The 22242-nt window shown below is 38.4% G+C and overlaps 1 pseudogene; it reads right to left on the minus strand.

Moving 5' to 3' along the window:
• Nucleotides 1-21826, minus strand: part of LOC129071645 (60 kDa heat shock protein, mitochondrial-like) — a 70824-nt pseudogene extending 48998 nt beyond the window's left edge.
• Nucleotides 21827-22242: the final 416 nt, after the last annotated feature.

The following is a 22242-nucleotide window of genomic DNA, read 5'->3' on the forward strand; positions in this document are numbered from 1 at the left end:
TTTTATGTTGCTGCCTCTTGTGGGAGTGGTTCATCTGAGCTAGATGTCATCTGCCATGTGGGGGAGGAGTCAGCACTGGGATGCCCTTGGCCAATTCCAGTTTTCTCCCCAATGCCTCTGTCTCCAGACTTTCCTCAAGTGTCTCTAGACCACTCTGCATCCCATTGAGCCAGATATGTACTATCTGTGACTGTCACTCTGTACTCAGTATCCGGGCCTGCACAACACTGGTCCAGGGCTGAGACCCCTGGGAGCTTGGCTATTGTGTCTTTTCACACTGCTGCCACTCAGGGTTGTGATCCACCTAAGCAATATGGCAGCTGCAGAGTGGGTTGTGAGTCAGCACCAGGACCCTGCTGGTCTTTTTCTTACTCATTTCCCCAAAGCCTCGTTCCCCATTTTCTCCTCAGGCAGCTGTAGCCCACTCTGCTCCTACCTCAGCCAAAGGCTAGGTAAACGGTTGCCACTACCAATTTTTGCCTTGGCCTTTTAAATGGCTCCTTGCATCTTCAGCCACCTGTCTCTGGCAGAGAGCACTGCTACGCTTTTCGCAGCTGGCTGTTGTGCGTCTGTGTTTTCTGGGCTCTGGTGCTCTATGCCAGAGATCCTCGCTTATGGCTTAGACCCTGCTCTTCTCACAGGGATCCACTGGCCATTTCAATATCCCTCTTGTGCTGCCACCCATGGGCACCTAGCCCACCTCCTCAAGCCTCTACCACACTCCTTACCAGTTAGGTTGTGCTAAAGCCGATTCCTCTGACTGTCTGAGGTTTAAGGCTCCTCTCTCACTATTGATCAATTGTTTTCCAGATATTTTCTCCACAATTTCATTGTAATTCCAGATTGTTCCTGGGAGGAGGTCAGTGTGACTTCCACTCAGTCCTTCACCATCTTGAATCTCTACTCTGTCTCTTCTTATGTCCTTTGTTTTGAAGTCCAATTTGTCTGATATAACTATTGCTACTCCAGCATTTTTTATGACCATTTGCATGGAATATTATTTTTTCTATCCCTTCGATTTCAGCTTGTCCAAATCTTATTTTCTGAGGTGAGTCTTTTGTAGACAGCGTATATACATATCATGTTTTCTTTTCCATTCAGCTACCCTGTCTTTTAACTGGAACATTTAATCCATTTAGACTTAAGGTTATTAATGTTAGGTTCTTATTCATTGCCATTTTTTCCCTTTTTTATCTGTGTTCTTCTCTCTCCTTATTTCTTCATCTAAGAGCAGTCCCTTTAACATCCCTTGCAATTCTGGTTTGATAGAAATGTACTCCTTTTCAGTTCCATCCATGCTGTCACGAAGTTTAGTAGTTCTTTTTTTCCTTTGTGCTACGTAGTATTCCATTGTGTATATGTACCATAATTTTTTGATCCAATCATCTACTGATGGACACTTAGGTTGCTTCCAACACTTGGCTATTGTAAATTGTGCTGCTATGAACATTGAGGTGCATAGGAACTGGAGAGCATTATGCTAAGCGAAATAAGCCAGGGGGCGAAAGACAAATACCATATGATCTCACCTATAAGCGGAACCTAACCAAAAATACAAAGATGCAAGGAAAATATGACCAGCAACAGTGAATGGAAAGTAAATCAACAGAGACAAGAGGGAAGGAGGGAGGGGTGGGCAGGGAAAGGGAAGGGAAGGGGAAAGTCAAGGAACATATAGCAAGGACTCATGGACAAAACCAAAGGGGAAGAGCTGAGGGAGGGAAGAAAGGAGGGGGCAAGGGAAAGTGGTAGGAGGGGAGGCAGAGACAAATGTATTTAAAAATAAAGAAAGAAAGAAAAAAAAAGAAAAAAAAAGAAATGTACTCCTTTAGCTTTTTCTTATCTTGGAAGCTCTTTTTATTTTCCCTTTCCATTTTAATTGAGAGCTTTGCTGGGTAGAGTAATCCTGGTTTCCATCCTTGCTTTTAAATACTTGCAATATTTCATGTCATTACCTTATGGCTTATAGTGGTTCTGTTGAGAAATCAGCTAATTATGAGCTCTTTATTCTTCGCTGCCCTTTAGATTATCTGTCTTTAAATTGTTTTTTTCTGTGATTGTTTTTTTTTTTTTGGTATGGAGAATCTTTTTTTTTTTAATTAATTTATTTACTTTTTAAATACATTTGTCTCTGCCTTCCCCCCACCTCTTTCCCTTGCCCTCTCCCACCTTCCCTCCCTCAGCTCTTCCCCTTTGGTTTTGTCCATGAGTCCTTGCTATATGTTCCTTGACTTTCCCCTTCCCTTCCCTTTCCCTGCCCCCCCTTCCCTCTTGTCTCTGTTGATTTCTTTTCCTTTCAGTGTTGCTGGTCATATTTTCCTTGCTTCTTTGCATTGTTGGTTAGGTTTCGCTTATAGGTGAGATCATATGGTATTTGTCTTTCGCCCCCTGGCTTATTTCGCTTAGCATGATGCTCTCCAGTTCCATCCATGCTGTCGCAAAGTTTAGTACTTCTTTTTTTCTTTCTGCTGCGTAGTATTCCATTGTGTATATGGGTCAAAAAATTATGGTACATATACACAATGTCTTTAAATTTTAACATGTTAATTGTGATGGGTTTTGGAGTGGCCTCTTTAGGTTCATCTTGAATGGGATCCTCTGTGCTTCTTGAAACTGTGTGGCTTTTCCCTTCACTAACGTAGGAAAGTTTTCAGGCATTATTTTTTCAAACAGATTTTCTATCTCTTATTCCCTTTCTTTTCCTTTTGGTATCCCTCTGATGTGAATATTGTGTTTCATGTTGCCCTAAATGTCCCTTAATCCATCCTCATTCTTTTTAAGTCTTTTCTTTCTTTCTCTCTCTCTTTTTTTTTTTTTCTCTGATTGGGTGCTTTTTTCCTTCCTTGTCTTCAACTCACTGATTCAATCTTCTGTTTTATCTAGCCTACTTTGAATTCTTTCTAATTTATTCTTTTTTTTTTAGTTGTCTTTTTTTTAATTAATTTATTTGCTTTTTAAATACATTTGGCTCTGCCTTCCCCCCACCTCTTTCCCTTGCCCCCTCCCACCTTCCCTCCCTCAGCTCTTCCCCTTTGGTTTTGTCCATGAGTCCTTGCTATATGTTCCTTGACTTTCCCCTTCCCTTCCCTTTCCCTGCCCCCCCTTCCCTCTTGTCTCTGTTGATTTCTTTTCCTTTCAGTGTTGCTGGTCATATTTTCCTTGCTTCTTTTCATTGTTGGTTAGGTTCCGCTTATAGGTAGATATTGTATTCTTCATTTATACCTGTTATTCATAATTTATGTATCTTTTTTTATGCTGATGTAGTTTTCACTAATGTTCTAGAAGTTCCAATTTTTTTTGTAATTCTCTTTAAATTCCTTGAGAATCCTTATTACAGTTACTTTGAACTATATGTCTGATAAATTGCTTGCCCCAATTTCATTTTGCTCTTTTTATAAGGATTCCTCCTTCCCTTTTGATGGGGGTTTGTCTCTTTGTTTCCTTATTTTAGCTTATTTTCTTGTGTGGTTGTATGTGTTAGATTGATCTGCTTTAACTCCCTGTCCTTGTGGGGTGGCCATCTGTAGTGGGAATCTGGTAGAACTCAGTGGTGCAGTTTTCTTGATCTCCTGGAGTTGATGCTTTAAGGACACCCTTTATGCAGTTTATGTGAGCTCTCTCATGTATTTGGGTTTTAATTATTGTTGATTCATTCATTGGTGGGTTCTCCCCTCCACTGGCTGAATAAGAATCTCAACGTCCACCACATCCTGTATGCTGTTGTGCAGGTGCTGACAGAACAGAACAAAACAACAAAGAAAATGAAATCACACAAACAAACAAAAATATCCCCAGCAACATCAAAAACAAATGAGCACAGATTAATAAAGATAGAAAATGAATAAGAATATTGTAAGAAAAAAATGAGATGACTTGGGAAAAAAATGGTTATAAGAGAACAGAGGGAGGAGAAATAATAAGATTACAGACTGGAAACAAGGAATCACTACAAAAATTCAAAGAAAGGAAAAAATAATTTTTTTGGAATTGTATATTATTTTATTATATTAATTTTAAATCATGTTTATTCTATTACAGCTGTCTCAATTTTTCCCATTTGCTTTCCTCCACTCTGCCCCCCCCCACCCACAGTCAATTCCCACTCTGTTGTCCATGCCCATGGGCCATTCATACATGTTTTTGTTTAGTACCTTCTCATTCTTTCCCCCATTGTCCTCATTTCCCATCCTCTCTGTTCACTTTCAGTCTCCTCCATTTTTCCTTCTCTGTGGTTTATTTTGTTTGAGAACTCATTTTGTTGAATAGATTCCAGTATAGGTGAGATATATGGTATTTGTCTTTCACTGACTGGCTTATTTCACTCAGCATAATCTCCACTTCCATACATGATGTCACAAAAGATAGGAGATTTTTCCTTTCCTTCCTTCCTTCCTTCCTTCCTTCCTTCCTTCCTTTCTTCCTTCCTTCCTTTCAAATGTATATTGATTCTATTTATGTACTTTTTTAAATGTCAAGATCCATTTTAAGACATTAAAAATTTTTAATCCATTATAAAGTCTCAGCAATTAAAACAACATGACAACAGCACAGAAATAATCAATTACATCAATGAAATAAAATGAGCATTCTAGAAACAAATCTTATATATGTTTACATTGTAATACATGTAATATTTGATTACATTGATATTTCTTTTTTTTTGCTAATAAAAGTATGTTATTTTATTTAAATATTATGTCATTATGGATCTTTTCAGCTGCTAACAGCAGAAGACACATCAGAAACATATACACAGCAAGAATATTTACTATGTTACTAACAGAAAGTCTAGAGGAAGGGCAGTCCTAAGGATGGTTAATTTAATTTTTAAGTAATATCAGCCCTCGTGCAGGTTTTCTCTGATCGCTCTTCTCAAGAGCCTGCCCATCCTTGCGATGCGAAGAGTGCCATGAGAGTTCAAAATTTTAATTAATAAAGCCTAGCTGGAGTCAGAAAGTTCCAGTCTCAGGTCCCTTTTAAAAAGCAAAGAAAATCTTTCCAGGACCCTACACTCCAAGATGATGTGTCTTCACTTCTTTCTCATTGGCAGAAAAGCACCACTTGCCTATTACTGAACCAAACATTTGGTAACAGAATGAGACTTGGCGTAGATCCTGTGTGCAAGGAACGGTGGGTGGCAGGTGCTTTATGAGTATGTCCAGACTTTCTCCATACAGAGTCCTTTTTTTTGACATTTGATAGGGACAGGATAGTTACTTTGAGTGTCTTCATAGAGTTCCCTTACAGACTTTTGTTTTAAAATTTGCATTGATATTTTAGGTTTTATAATAACAAACTATCAGCAACATTATTAGTGTTTCAGGCAGCCAGAAAATAGAATTCTATACTTCATTGTAAACTTTTTTTAAAATTTATTTACTTTTTAAATACATTAGTCTCTGCCTCCCCCCAACCACTTTCCCTTGCCCCTTCCCTCCTTCCCTCCCTCAGCTCTTCCCCTTCGGTTTTGTCCATGAGTCCTTGCTATATCTTCCTTGACTTTCCCCTTCCCTTCCCTTTCCCTGCCCCCTCTTCCCTCTTGTCTCTGTTGAATTCTTTTCCTTTCAGTGTTGCTGGTCATATTTTCCTTGCATCTTTGTATTTTTGGTTAGGTTCCGCTTATAGGTGAGATCATATGGTATTTGTCTTTCGCCCCCTGGCTTATTTCGCTTAGCATGATGTTCTCCAGTTCCATCCATGCTGTCGCGAAGTTTAGTAGTTCTTTTCTTCTTTCTGCTGCGTAGTATTCCATTGTGTATATGTACCATAATTTTTTGATCCAATCATCTACTGATGGGCATTTAGGTTGTTTCCAACACTTGGCTATTGTAAATTGTGCTGCTATGAACATTGGGGTGCATGTTCTTTTGTATTGGCGTTTTGGTGTTCTTAGGGTATAGTCCCAGCAGGGGAATCACTGGATCAAAAGGCAGTTCCATTTTCAGCTTTCTGAGGAAATTCCACACTGCTTTCCATAGTGGCTGCACCAGTCTGCATTCCCACCAACAGTGTACTAGGGTTCCCTTTCCTCCGCAGCCTCACCAGCACCTGTTGTTTGTTGATCTGTTTATGATGGCCATTCTGACCAGTGTGAGGTGGTATCTCATGGTGGTTTTGATCTGCATTTCTCTGATGGCTAGTGATGCTAGGCATCCTTTCAAATGCCTCTGGGCCCTCTGTATCTCCTCCTTAGAAAAGCATCTGCCCAGGTCCTTTGCCCATTTTTTGATTGGATCGTTTGTCTTCTTGGAGTGGAGTCGAGGGAGTTCTTTAGATATCTTGGAGATCAAACCTCTATCTGATGTATCATTAGCAAATATGTTTTCCCGTACTGTTGGCTCCCTTTTCATTTTCTGATGTTTTCTTTTGCCGTTCAGAAGCTTCTTATTTTGATGAGGTCCCACTTGTTTATTCTTTCCTTTATGTCCCTTGCTTTAGGAGACATATCAGTGAAAAAATTGTTGCATGGGATATCTGAGAGTTTTCCTGCCAATGTTCTCCTCTAGGACTTTGATGGTGTTGCGACTTATATTTAAGTCTTTTATGCATCTTGAGTTTCTTTTTGTGTATGGTGTCAGCTGATGATCCAATTTCAATTTTTTGCATGTAGCCGTCCAGCTCTCCCAACACCATTTGTTGAAGAGGCTGTTATTGCTCCGTTTTATGCTTCTGCCCCCTTTTTCAAATATTAGATGTCCATAGAGACCTGGGCTTATTTCTTGGCTTTCTATTCTGTTCCACTGGTCTATGGGTCTGTTCTTGTGCCAGTACCAGATTATTTTGAGTATAGTGGCTTTGTAGTAGGGTTTGATGTCCAGTATTGTGATCCCTCCTACTTTGTGTTTCTTTCTCAAAATTGCTGCAGCTATACGGGGTCGTTTATGGTTCCATATAAATTTTTGAAATGTCTGTTCTATTTCTTTGAAATACGTCATTGGTATCTTAATAGGGATTGCATTGAATCTATAAATTGTTTTGGGTAGTATGGACATTTTGAGGATATTAATTCTTCCAATCCATGAGCACGGTATATGCTTCCATTTATTTGTGCCTTCCTTAATTTCTTTTTTCAATGTTGTATAGTTTTCTACATACAGGTCTTTTGTGTCTTTGGTTAAATTTATGCCTAGGTACCTTATATTTTTTCTTGTTATATTGAATGGTATTTTTTTCTGATTTCTTCTTCTATTGCATTGCTGATGTACAAAAACGCCTTTGATTTCTGAATGTTGACTTTGTATCCTGCTGTTTTGCCAAATTCACTGATTAGGTTGAGGAGTTTTTTGGTAGAGTCTACAGGGTTCTCCATGTACATGATCATGTCATCTGCAAACAATGATAGCTTTACTTCCTCCTTTCCTATTTGGATGCCTTTTATCTATTTCTCTTGTCTGACCGCTGTGGCTAGGACTTCCAATACGATGTGAGAAGAAGCGGTGAGAGCAGACATCCTTGTTGTGTTCCCGATCTTAGTGGGAAAGCTTTTAGTTTTTGCCCGTTGAGTATGGTATTAGTTGTAGGTTTTTCATATATGGTCTTTATTACATTGAGGAATGTCCCATTTATTCCCATTTTGCTGAGTGTTTTGATCATAAATGGGTGCTGTACCTTATCAAATGCTTTTTCTGCATCTATCGAGATGATCATGTGGTTTTTGTCTTGTCTTTTATTTATGTGATGTATCACGTTTACTGATTTGCATATATTGAACCATCCCTGCATCCCTGGGATGAATCCCACTTGATCGTGGTGGATAATCTTTTGACTGTATTGCTGGATGCGGTTTGCCAATATTTTGTTGAGGATTTTAGCATCTATGATTACATTGATATTTCAAATCACTTGTTTGGGCACTTGATTGTTCAGGGAGGCTCACTGATGGTTCAAATGAATACATTCAACTTTCCCCTTTGCAAGTGTGAGTGCAGCAGCTCTGAACCTCAGGATAGACCAAGGGAGCCTTCCATAGGTTTCAAAGTAAGCCCAGACCACTGGTGGGAGCTAAACTTTCCTTCTCTTTCCCAGGCTTCAGTAGGAGGCTAAGTTCTCTGCCCTGCTCTCATGCACTATCCTCCAAAATTCTCTCCCTTTGAAAGTCTCTATTTGGAGTTTCTCTTTTATCCTCCTGTGGCAATGCACCCATCGGGAGAATCTTGGACCTGGCAGGACTATTCTGTTTAGTTTCCCTGTTAGTAGTGGTAACTGTAACCCTGCAGGTGGGGGCAGGGGAAGAGGCAGGCACTCCATTCCCTTCACAGAGATTTGTAGAGTGTGAGAGGCTTTGTCTCAATGTCCCTGCAAAGTTTTCAGGTTGCTGAATTCTCATCTGTCTACCTCCCAGCCAAATGCTTTGCAGTGAAAAAGACCAGAACTCTCTGTTTCATGCAATCCTTGGTTTGCTTGCAAGATGAGCTGGGCAGGGCCCCCCTACCAAAAAACAAATAAACAAACAAAAAACCTTGTTGCACAAATTTTTGATCATCTGTGCAGATGTTCTTATTGGGAAAGGACCCTAAGACACAGCATGGGTTGGCATGGCTGAGAAAAATTAGAACAGATCAAAACACTATTTTCCTGTTTTGCTAGATTCCTGTCTAGCTTCAGCCCAAGCAGCAGGAGAAACTCACACTGGGGGTTGGGGTGCTGTTCATAGACTTCAGATGGGAAAAGCTGTTTTTTTCTTTTCCTATCCACTCTGCAAGTTTTCTTTTTCAGTCTTGCCCCTGTACTGTGCACATGATTCAGTGGGAAAGGATCCATAGATCCACCATGGTTTAGCATGGGTGAGAAAAATGTAGAATGGGTCAAAAAATAATTCTCCCATTCTGCTAGGTTCCTTCCCTACAACCAAAACAGTGGCAGGCATACCTCACACCAGGGGGCAGGGCATCATCCACAAGCTTATGAATGGAAAACTGTTTTCCTGCCGAATCCACTCATTAATTCTTTTTTCTCTTGCTTCTGAAGCAGTCTGACTGTCAGTGATTCCCTTTATGGAGCTGCCGTCTCCCCCTCTTAGAAGCCCAGTTACATCAGTGAGGTTTCTCTATTAGTCAGAGCTCATATAGTGAACTCTACAGCCTGGCACCCAAACCACAGAAGCACTTCACACTGAATTAAGTTCTCTGATTCTCACAGGTGTGGAGGAATCTTACATCATACCGCCACCAAAGACCCCACAGTTTTTGTTTCCCTCTCTATTGCTGTATTTTTTAAAAGATTTTATTTATTTATTTTCAGAGAGAGGAGAAAGGAGGGTGAAAGAGAGGGAGAGAAACATCAACATGTGGTTGCCTCTTGCACGTCCCCCACTGGGGAATCAGACCCACAATCCAGGCATGTGCCCTGACTGAGAATAGAACCAGAGACCTTTTGTTTCACAGGCTGGCACTCAATCCACTAAGCCTCACCAGTCAGTGTTCTATTGTTGCATTTTTATAATTCCACATTTCAAAGGGGACGACACTCCATAGTGATGATTTAACTCTGGTCTCTATGCTGGCAGAGCAGCTAAGTGGAATTTCAGTTCCTTTTAAAAAGTCTCATTTCAGTTCCTTTTAAAAAGTCTCAATGTAGTATCCACATAGCACAGCCATATTTCAGTTCCTTTTAAAATGTCTCAATGTAGTATGCACATAGCAGTACTGACTCACTGTCTGGATCCTGCACATGCATCCTCCCTCAAAAAGCAAAATATTTCACAAAGTGATGGCTGGCTGAAGCTTGCAGATGCTCTGACTCCTCTTTGTGCAGCACCTGATAACTAGCAGTATGAGTCCCTAATCGGAGTTTTCTGGGTTGGCACTTCTGCTATGGAAGTGCTGCACACTGTGAATGTACCTTGGGTTTCACATAACTGGTAAAATTCTCCAATTCACCCCTGATTAGTGTTGGGGATCGCTCAAGGGGACTAAGTTTCCCTGTCTTGGGAAGGGAAAGTGCTCCAAAACTGTAATTTTTGTCTGGTCTCTCAGCTGCTACTGGAGCCACACACAGGGTATTCCACTTATTGGACAGTACAAAGCATCTTTTGTATTCCTTGGCTTCAAAACTTCATATCAGCTACAATTCCATTGATTGTTTAGGTTGAGTTTCAGAAGATCAGATAAAACCTGGGTTGGGGGCAAGAGCAAGTGGACTCAGCTTCAGTTTACTTGACTATCATCTTCATTAAGAAGTTTTAATTTGATAAAAATGTCAAATTGTTATCTGACAATTGGACACAATCTGACTTTATTACCATCTGGGCTTAACTTTTCAATCATTGATCCGAAAATATTTCAACCACTGGCATAACTTCCTGACAGGTAAGCTTATTGTAAAAACCAGCAATATTCCGGAACCTAGAAAATCCAATTAAATGGATCCCTTAGAGTAGCCACCTTAGCCTAAATGTTGTAATTAAACCAACATCATATTTATGAATAAAATGAGAGAGAAATTAAATGTTAATTTCCCACTTTTAAAAGTATGGGAGGTCTTTATCTTTATAAGCTGGAGCTGCTTACATAATTGGTATAATTTTCTACATATTAGAAGCATATTCCTAAAAATATTTTACTATGAGACCATCATAAGTTTCACAGTCATATGATAAAAGATTATTATGACTCTTTGTAAATCTAAGTATGGTTCCAGTACTTCTGTGAATGTAAATGACACTTTTTTTCTAAATTCCAATACTAGTTTATGTATATAGCAAATAAGTCCAGTTGTATAATTTTAAATGTCCTTAATATAAAGCATGGAAGCCTATGGTTTTAGCTCCTGATTTTTGTCATCCTCATTTCTCCTAACCTTACATCTTGGCTGATCTTAATCATCCCAAGATAATGGCAAATAAAAATATAAAATTAATATGAGAATAACTACTTTCTTGTGCTTGTGGGCTCATGGAATGGCTTAGCATTACTCAATTATATGTAATAATGTACAATCAAACCAGAAACAGCAGAATGACTTCTCCAGCCACTAGAGTCATCAGAGCTCAATAAAGATATCTAGATTCGCTAGCTTGAGTAGTTCTTGACTAGAACATTGCTTGATTATTTGCTTGAAGCCCAAAGGGGAGTTTGTGTCATAGCCAATTTCTTCTTCTGTACCTAGATAAACACCTGTTCCCACGTAGAAGTAAACAGCTAAACTCATTAACCTTGCCAAATTCCTTAAGGGGCATTCCTGTTCTGCTTCTACCACTCATAGTTGGTTAGGACTTAAATTTTATGACCTTTTTAGTTGGCTCTCAACTGGACTCTAAGCTGTTTTGAGGTCTGGACTGCAAATTGTTCTACTTGTTATTGTTCTAATTGTTTCATATATTTCATTGTCAAATTAGTGATGTTCTGTATTACAAAATACTTAAAGCCCCTTACAAAAAAAACTGAAGTAATGTTTTCAGGAAAGATGGAAATTATCCATCAAGCCATTGCATTTCCTCTGTGTTTGTTATCCATGATGGCTAAAACCTTTTCTTCCAATTCTAAATGCCTTTTTTATAAATTATCCCTGATTTCTTCTAATGTTACAAATGTAGTGCTTTTGTTATATTTTAACATTTTTCAAATTGTTTGATATGAAAACCTTTTTAAATTTGGCAGTTACCTGTCATTTAAAAAATGGCTATAGTTGCTCTCTTGGATACTGCCCTGACACAGGACTTCTACCAAGGGGCAAAGATAAGGCAGGTAGCGAAGTCATTCTAGCACTGATACAAGGCAAACTGGATTATTTGATCATCAATGCTGTCAACAGGTTTTGACAAAAAAAAGGAAATGTTGACCCTGATAAGAATATACCTGCCAAAAAAGACTCCTCATGATTAATTGGGACCAAATTTATAACCAGATTCTACCAGCCATTGTTTATAGAGGCTCTCCTGCACCCTGCATTTCAGGGAAAAAATCACATGCTGGGCTGCCACGCCTCCTGTACTGTTCCTGCTGCCTGAGTCAATTCTTATAATAGAGCTCCTAGGATAAAAATCTGACCAATAAAACTAAGGCTTTCCCCCTTCAATTTGGACTACAGAGCTATATCATTTGCATCTTCACCAACCAATCAGAACAGCTATATTCTGACTAAACAAGATGGTTCTATCTGAGCCAAACTGCAAGAATTTGGAACTCTTATTTGCGTAGGAATTAACCAATCAGGACCAAGGAGAGCACTCCTCTATATAAGCCAACTTCACCTGTTCCTAAATGGAGCTTGCTTTCAATTTCCCTTGAAGACTGTATTTTCCCTGCTGGAGCTGTAACACTGAAGGATCTTGCTGGAGTGGATCAGAACTATCTTATTGGAGCTGAGCTGCAACACCAGAGCTATCATGCCTGGTCCTCCTCATCTGGGCTTCCTTACCTGTGCCACCTTGCTGAAGCTGTTCTACAGTTGTGTTATTGCCAATGGTTTTCACAATTAAGCTATTTTCACTGAAAAAATCCTCTCCCCCTCACCACACCACAAATTAGGGGCCTTTTTTGGTGGTGTGTTGGGGGCAACAAGCTTCAATTGATAAAAGAAAGATAATATTCCTCTAAAACGAGATGTGTGTCAGATGGGCAGGCAGGGGTTAATGAGAATGCCCCATGCCCAGCAGCAGAATAAACAAGCTTCACTGACTTCTCCATGATTCCAGGTGAATCTCCCAGCACCTGTGAACCTGGCCCTATTCTTTCATTGGAACCAAACCGTACTGTAGTAAACATGTAACATAGCACCATACCTTCTTCCTATAAAGAGCAGATTTTCTCAACCATTCTGCTCAAATCCTACAGGATGAGATCTGTGAGGACTGATCCATTTATCCTAGGAAAGTGTGTGAGAAGTGTTGGCATTCTGAGTTGTATGTTTCATTTTTTAATTAGAAACACATATTAATTTATATACTCACAAATTTTATCACTACTTTTGAACAATCAAGTCACTTGCCCTCCTTTTATAAGCCCACTATCTTGAAGTACAAGGGCCTATAGTTGTCATTCAGACTAAATAGCAGTTTTATTGACTCATTATTTTTAATATCTGGTTGGAAGTGCAAAGCAATAACTTTAAGGTAGTAGTTGAAGTAGGTTCTGATTAGAAACTAATAACATCAACAATAAACTATAAACATGGTTGCCATGAAGCTCCATGAAAAGGAAAGGACACAGGGCTGTTCTACATGGAGAGAAGTTGGGGCAGAGGACAGGAGCCACCTCCTAATTCCCACCCAATCAATCACCAGTATATTATAACTTATGTCATCAGAAAGAAAATATGATTTCATAATGAGAGAAAAATAATGCAAGGAAAATCATGGTAGGCAAAAATTGCATTGCTTGAATACAAATATAGCAAAAACAAAAAGCAAACAAAAATTAAAAAATAAACTCCATATTTCCTACATCTTCAAATATTCTAAAAGATTTTTAATATTTTTTTCTCTCAACATCCACCTTGCTTCTTCAACCAATACACATAAAACCTGCTCTTGCCTTGGTAATTACTGATATTTACTGAGCACTGAACTGCAGACCAGGTCCACTGCTAAGCACTTTATTTATTTTTTATATTTTTTACCATTTATTTTTTATTTTTTACAATCATGTTTATTCTATTACAGTTGTCTCAATTCTTCCCCCTTTGATCTCTTCCACCCATCTCACCCCTTCCCATTCCCCCACTGCCACCATCAATTCCCACACTGTTGTCCATGCCCATGGGTTATTCATACATGTTCTTTTTCTAGTCCCTTCCCCTTCTTTCCACCATTGTCCTCCTTCCCCATCCTCTCTGGTCACTTTTAGTCTGCTCCATGTTTCTTTGCCTGTGGTTTATTTTATTCATTAGCTTATTTTGTTGAATAGATTCTACTTATAAAGTGAGATCATATGGTATTTGTCTTTCACCAACTGGCTTATTTCACTTAGCATAATATTCTCTAGTTCTATCCATGTTCTCACAAAAGATAGGAGTTTCCTCTTTCTTTTCTTTTTTTAAAAATGCTGATTTATTTAATTTATTTTTAAATGTCAAAATCCATTATAAAATATTAAAAAATATAAATCCATTATAAAGTCTCAGCAAGTAAAACATGACACCAGCATAGACATAATCAAGTAGATCAAAGAAATAAATTAAGCATTCTAGAAACAAATGTATATATCTAACAATGAAATATATGATTAAATTAAATTGATATTTCAAATCAATGGGGAATATAATGCTTATTCAACAAATAATGTCCATGAACCACAATTACTTGAAATGAAACATACAGAGAGCCCTATTTCATATATTATATAAGAAATATTCAGGTGAGTTAAAAATCAATATGTAAAAATCTAAGAAATTTTAGGAGAAAATACACAAAAATATTTTTCTTACCCTGAACTAATATGTTCAAACCAGATGCTATAAAGAAATATTGACAATATGACTATATTAAATATTTAAGGCTATATAGTAATATACATATTAAAAAAGTTAAAGGACAAGTTATAGAATGGGAAAGTATTTGCCACATCTAAAAAAAGGGTTAGTAGTTTTTTATTTGTTTTTCTTTTTAGAGAAAAATTCTACATTTACTCATAAAATGGATAAAGAAAACCAAAAAGTCATTTTTAAAGCTCTTCTAAAAATAATAGAAATAGACAAGAAATATACAAAAATAGGTTTAGTTTCAACAAATAGTAGAGTAACATTTAAAATAAAATATAATTGTCACAGATTACTAAGTATTAAAAATATTGGTAATATCAAGCATTGGTGACTGAAAGGAACTGGGTATTCAGAGATTCTTTTTCTTCATCTTCTTAAAGCAGTCCCTTTAGCATATCTTGCAATGCTGGTTTGATAGAGGTGTTTTCTTTTACCTTCTTTTGTCTGGGAAACTCCTTATTTCGCCTTCCATTTTAATTGAGAGCCTTGCTGGGTAGAACAGTCTTGGTTGCAGGCCTTTGCTTTTCATTACTTGAAATGTTTCTTGCCATTCTCTTCTAGTATTTCTATTGAGAAGTCACCTGCTAGCTGTACTGGAGCTCCCTTATATGTTACTTCCTGTTTCTCCCTTGCTGCCTTTAGGATTCTCTGTTTGTCTTTGATATTTGCCATTTGAATGATGTGTCTTGGAGTGGGCCTCCCTGGGTTCCTCTTGAATGGAACCCTCTGTGCTTCCTGGACTTATGTGGCTTTTTCTCTCCTCAAATTAGGGAAGTTTTCCATCATTACTTTTTCAAAAAGATTCTCTATCCCTTCCTCCTCTTCTGCTCATTCTGGTATCCCTATTATATGGATATTATATTTCAGTCTATCCTATATTTCCCTCAACACCTCTTCATTCTTTTTGAGTCTTCTTCTCAGTTTCTTGTTTTTTCTGGAAGTTTCCTGCCTTGTCCTCCAGCTTTCCGTTTCAATCCCCTGTTTCATCTAGCCTGTTTTTGATTTCTTCTACTGTTTTCTTCAATTCAGATATTGTATGCTTCACCTTCTCTTGTCTCTTATTGATAGTTTCTATGCCCCTTTTCATGCTGATATAATCTGCAGTAAGTTCCTTGTAATTTCCCTGTAGTTTTTGGTAATTCTCTTTGAGCTCACTGAGCTCATAGAGCTTCCTTAGAACAATTGATTTGTACTCAATATCTGAGAGTTTCCTTGTCTCTCATTTAGTTCTTTTTTTATGGATTCCTCCTTTCCCTTTGATTGGGGGTTGTTTGTTTGTTTGTTTGTTCTTGTCTTTCCATTATTTGTGAGACTCTTCTTTTTTGCTTCTGCTTCTTAAATTAATCTCTCTTGGTTTCCTTACTTTGTGGTGTGAACTTCTATTGTAGGAGATCACTACGTTTTCTTTCTGGATCTGTCTCTGATGATGTCAGTCGTTGGCCGTTTCTGACCTTAGTCTGTTTGTGTCTTCCAGGAATGAACTGTATGTGGATGTCTCATTCTGTTGTTAATCTACTTCTAGGCACTTTACATACATTATTGTGTGTAATCCCCATAAAAGGATATAGGGTTAAAACTATCATCATTCTCATTTACAGACTTGGAACCTGAGGCACAGAGAGGGATGTTATGCATTTCATGTCATGTATCAATGCACCTCACAGAAGCAAATATGAGGCTCCAATTCCAGCAGTAATGCCCACATTCTTTAAACACTCTACTACACTTCTATTCTTGCTTTCAGTTTTTAACAAGTATTCATTGAATAAGTACAATTTGCCAAGCATTTTCATATGTGCTATGGTGGGGAGACAGTGGAATAAAAAAAGAACAAAACAAAACTGACAGAATTGGCCCTAGGAGCTAGCCCACTCACCTGAATTATGACAATAGCTTCCTTACTTCTTTTTTTTTTTCTTACTTCTTTTTTAAAGTATATTTTATTGATTATGCTATTACAGCTGTCCCAATTTTTTTATCCCCCCTCCACCCTGCATCCCTCACCCTCCTGCATTTTCGGCCCCCTTAATTCCTGTCCATGGATTGTACATAAGATCTTTGATTTCTCCATTTCATATACTTTTCGTAACATTGCTGTTTATTTTGTGCCTACCAATTATGCTTCTTATTCCCTGTATATTTTACCTCCATTCACCTGCTCACTCTCACACAGATAACCCTCCATGTGATCTCCATTTCTGTGATTCTGTTCCTATTCTACTTGTTTGTTTAGTTTTTGTTTTTGTTTTATAGGTTCAGTTTTTGATAGTTGTGTTTGTTGTCATTTTACTGTTCATAGTTTTTGATCTTCTTTTTCTTAGATAAGCCCCTTTAACATTTCATTTATTAAGGGCTTGGTGATGATGAACTCCTTTGACTTTATTTGGGAAGAACTTCACCTGCTCTTCCATTCTAAATGATAGCTTTGCTGGGTTGAGTATTTTTGGATGTAGGTCCTTGCCTTCCATGACTTTGAATACTTCTCTCCAGCCCCTTCTTGTCTGTAAGTAAGGCTTTTTTTTGAGAAATCAGGTGATAGTCTTATGGGCACTCCTTTGTAGGTAACTCTCTTTTCCTCTTACTGTTTTTAACATTCTCTCCTTATATTTAATCTTGAGTAACTTAATTACAAACTTTTGATGTGTTTCTTCTTGGATCCAGTTTCTTTGGGACTCTGTGATCTTCCTGAACTTCCTGGAAGTCTACTTTCTTCACCAGACTGAGGAAATTTTCCTTCATTATTTGTTCAAATAAGTTTTTTTTTTCAATTTATTGCTCTTCTTCTCCTCTTTCTGACACCTCTATGATTTGAATATTGGAAATATTAAACTTATCCCAGAGGTTCCTCAGCCTCTCCTCATTGTTTTTTTTTTTTTTTTTTGAATTCTTGCTTCTTAATTCTGTTTTGGTTGGATGTTTATTTCTTCCTTCTGTTCCAAATCGTTAATTTGAGCTCCAATTTCCTTCCCTTCATTGCTGGTTCCCTGTATATTTTACTTTATTTCACTTTGTATAGCCTTCATTTCTTCCTTCATTTTGCAACTGAATTCAATCACTTCTGTGAGCATCCTGATTACCAGTGTTTTGAACTCTGCATCTGATAGGTTGTCTATCTCCTTATCACTTAGTTCTTTTTCTAGAATTTTGATCTGCTCTTTTTTTTAATTTATTCATCTATAATTTTATTTTTTTCTCAATGTGACATTTTTATTTTTAATTTTTTGAGTTTTTTTTATTATTCTTCAATTACAGTTGTCCCCCATTTTCCCCCATCACTCTGCCATGCCTGGATCACACCTCCCATTTTCGACACCCTTGCTCCCATTGTCCTCATCCATTGGTCCTTTATACATGCTCCTCGACTTGACCCTTCCCTTTCTTTCTCCATTATTCCCCTCCTCCATCCCCTCTGGTCACTTTCAGTTTGTTCTTTATTCCCACATTTCTGGTTCTATTTTGCAGACTTATTTGTTTTGCTTATTAGACTCCACTTACATTTGGTCATATTTCTTTGTCTCAGCACACCTGTTACACTGTAAGGAGCAGAGCCTTGGGTATTTTCCAGGGCAGGGAAACCCTCTTCTTGCATTGTGGTGCTCTCTGTGGGGGAGGGGTCAGAGAGGGAACAATGTTGTTTGCTCTGCTCATGCTCCACTTTCTGTCACTTCCCTTACTTCCCACAAGTGGATTGTGCCCTTTCAGGTGCTGAATCCCAGGTGGGAGGGTTTGTGTACATTCTAGGACCCCATAGGCCTCTCCAATGAACTCTCCTATGGGACTGGGAGTTTCTCCCGCCACCACAATCTCCACAGGTTTCTACAGCCAGAGGTTGTTGGACATTGTGCAGTTTAATTTTCTGGCAGTTATGGTTGTTTTTTGTTTTTAAATTGGTTAGCCTTTTTTAGGTTGTTCAAGGAAGTGAAGCATTTCTACCTACACCTCTGTCTTGGCCAGAACCCCTAGCTTCCTAACTTTTGATCCTTCCTCCTTCTGACTTTCCTTTTCTTTACAGATCTTGTTAAATGTAACTTGTCATATAAGTTCTAGGCTCAGAGCCCTCCTCTAACTTCTGATCTCATTCTTAATACAGAACAAATACAGCAGAATGATTCATGTTTTTCCAGAGCTCCCCCATAACTTCTCCAGTAGTCACCTGTCTTACAATTGCCCAGTTCAGGTCAAGCCAGTTCCACAAATCTCAATCATTTTGCAAACAGATCAGTACCTCTTCAGGGCCTTTCCACTTGCCTTTCCTTCCACCTAGAACATTCTTCCTAGTCTTCTCTTCTCATTACCTGTTTTCTGCCCATTTTCTTCTTCAGAGTTTCCTCTAATGTCACCTTTCAGTGAAGCAGTCTCTAAACATCCTTTTAAAATTACAAACATCTTCTCCAATGACACTTTCACCCTTTGTCTTGTTTTATTTTTGTTCATGGAACCACCCACCATTTAGAAAACCATGTGTCAGTTAAATGTTAGTTGTTAAGCTTTTGGTTGGTTAAATTGTATATCTTTTTCCCACTAAAATAAGTTTTATGAAAACAGCAGAATGTGTTTATTTTGTCCATCTTTATATCTCTAGAATGGTGTCTGGCACATGGTAGGTACATTACCCATATTTGTTAAATGAATAAGTATATCTTACACTGAAGGATCTTATCTATTTAGACATCTAAAAATAAGCTGTACTCACCCCTGCCTATGCCTGAAAAACAATTAACATTATATGTACTACACTTAACCAAACCCATAAAGCAAGTTTGTCTAAGGGTTAGTGCCTGGAGAGGACACAAACTGGAAGTCCTGTGAGTCAACAACAATGTAAGGTCTTTTGCTGAGTACAGAAGCAAGAGCATATACAGGGTATGGCAGAAATAATGTCTGTTTGAGTGTTTTTGGTAGGGTAATAATATGGTATAATAATTTATAGCTTTAATTTGAACATTTCACCTAAAATGTCATATGGTGTGCTTGAGTGTGATAGCTATGTTACAGAATTATATTCTTATAATTTTATAATAAAATATTTTCAATAAAAAGGGGTGTTATTTGTCCCAGACCCTGTATTTGATTTAAATCCCAGCATTTCTACTTACTACTTCTGTGGCTATTCTCTTGAGTCTATAAACAGATTATTCAACATCCCTAAGCCTGTTTCCTTGTCTTTGAAATGACAATAATGTTGTAAAGACAAAATGAGATAACTTTACTCTCACACATGTTGCTCAACAATGTGAATTTCTCTTTTTATTACTTTTGGAAAATTGGGAGGAGTTGGAAAAAGCAGGAGGGAATAAGCATGCTATTCACAATGATCTCTACATGCACAGAATTATCCTCAAATGGTAGCTAATACTTCAGGAAGACCCAGCTGGCCTGGAAAGACAACAGAAATTCAAATATATGAAATGAATTTGTTTTCTGAAGGCGAAATGTTCAAGAATTTAGTTCAACTTTTCCATTGTCCATGAGGACCCAACAAATTGAAATAAGCCTGATGCCTGCTGGAGATGCAAAGCTTAATCTCGAGTGTTGTCTGTGGCATCATTTTCCCCCTTATATGTTACCAACATTTTTCCCAAGAGTTTTAAAGCTGAATGTGTTATGTTACCAACCACACCAAAAGTTCCTTTGGGATGGGGACAGGATCCTGTCTCTCTTTTGTATAACTCTAACAATTTTCATGCAAATAGCTCTTGCACAGGCGTCAGTTCATTGATACTCAGGATGACCCTATGAGGTGAGCACAAGACACAGAGGTCAGGGTTAAGCTGCCACCTTACAAATAAAGAAACTGAAACTTAGAGTAATTCAATGTCTCACCCAAGCTCTCATATCTAGTAAGTGGCTGATTTAGAATGAAAACCTAATTGTTCTGACTTAAGTCTAATGTCTGTTCACACATCACACAACAATTGTATATCTCAGCACTCAGGTGCTCCTAGGTATGAATAAAATTGAATTGACTTGCATAAAAAATACCTGACAATTTCTATTTCCATTCATTGATAAGTACTAAATGCTAAGAGCAGTCCTAGTTATATGGCATACACTATTTGCTTTTCTAAACCTCAAAATATTGATATTACTATTGTCAGTCCCTACAGAATTCTTTAAAAATAAAGAAATTGAGACCAAGAATCGTTAAGTAACTTTATCATGCTTGTGCAGCTAGAAATAGATAGAAGTACAATGGACACCAAGTGACCTCTAAACTAAACTCTTTCCACTGAGAAGGAATACAACTTGATGATATACAGTTATGGCCTGCCTGGGGAGATGAGGGTCCCCATTTTCTGAAAAGTTCTTAAGGAGGTTTCCCTGAGCACAGGAAAGAAAGCTAACTTCCATAACCACTGGATCTTTTCCTAATCCAAAGGAAAGATGTTAAACACTTTGAACTACACTTGAATACCAGTTCTACAAGGTAAAAGGTCTTGGCCAGCTCATCCAAACTTCTTAAAACTTTTGTTTTCCTAATGTATTAAATTGAGCTGCTGGTACATACCATATAAAGTTATTGGAAGGATTCATGAAACAATCAATGTAAATCACTAAGCACTGAGGTGTGGAAGGCACTTGATCCCTTTTCTCTCTTCCCACATAAAAGAAAGGACAATTCCAGAGGCTGAGCATGAAGAGTGTGGCATGAGAGGGGGTTATATTGAGCAAGAGTCACTAGACAAGGCCCAAGGTGAAGTGGGATAGGCACCCCTGAGAAATGTCCAAGGAGAAGGGCAGCAGTACAGAAAAACAGAGTAGGGACTGGAGGCCTGAAGGCCAGACCGTGTCCCTCATTCCCCACTAGTAGGACCTGAGATGTTGACATTTCCAATCTTATTTGTGGCTTTCGTTGCAGTCTGTCCATACTCAGGCAAGAGATACATACAAGACCCAGGCTGTCCAGATCTATCTTCTCCCATAAGCCTATGCAGGTCTTCCTGTCCATCACAGTCTGGAAGCTGTGGCCTTGGACTTACCATCTCTACCAGAATTTTTTGAGTTCCACAATTACAAACTGACCTCCCTCCTAATGGCTCAAGGCTCCACCTTCCAGCCTCCAGCCTTTTACCAAGAATGTGTTTACTTATTTCTTCACCAAATAGCACTTCTCCTATTTGAGACAGTTGGGGGCTAGTAAATCGAGTCATATGGGGTGATGAGGTGGTCATGTATATCCTTTAGGAAGGAATATCATCATCCTCACCCATGAGCTGGAAGGACAGGGAGCCTACAGGAACTTGGACCATCCCATTGGCTTCCAGGTTGCTTTGCTTTGTCACCACTATCCCTTAACCTTCCATTTACTATACACTTTCTTACTGCTCTCTGTGCAGATGGTGCATCCTTCTCCTGAAGCCTGGTGACAGCCCAGATCATCAATCCCCAGGGTGGGGTTGATATACATGGTTAGTTATGGACACTTCTGGTCCTGTTTCCCTCCCTCAAATTTGTCAAAATTAGCATGGTTTATTAAGTACCAACTATGTCATCAGTTCTGAGATCCCTTTAGAGCCAAGGTGGAAACTCCAATGGGCCATTATACGCAGACATGAAATGAACATCTGTGTCCATGCCAGAATCATGGGTTTGAGGGCCTGCAGAAAGTTGGGACTCTGTCTTTTCAGCAGGACTCTGGTACCTTTTAAATTTGTTAAAGCACCAGCTTTTCAAACCTGTGACAAATAAAAACAGATGAATTAAAAGCAAGTCCTCTGGGAAGACTTATAGTCTATAGCTAATCCTATCACATAGCCTTGTGTCATCCCCTCCTCCATACCACTCAGGCACCCAACAACTCCTCAGAACCACAAGCACAGACAG

The sequence above is a fragment of the Pteronotus mesoamericanus genome, unplaced genomic scaffold, assembly GCF_021234165.1.
Source record: "Pteronotus mesoamericanus isolate MK-2021 breed Mesoamerican mustached bat unplaced genomic scaffold, CSHL_Meso_final contig_27, whole genome shotgun sequence".
Lineage (NCBI taxonomy): Eukaryota > Metazoa > Chordata > Mammalia > Chiroptera > Mormoopidae > Pteronotus > Pteronotus mesoamericanus.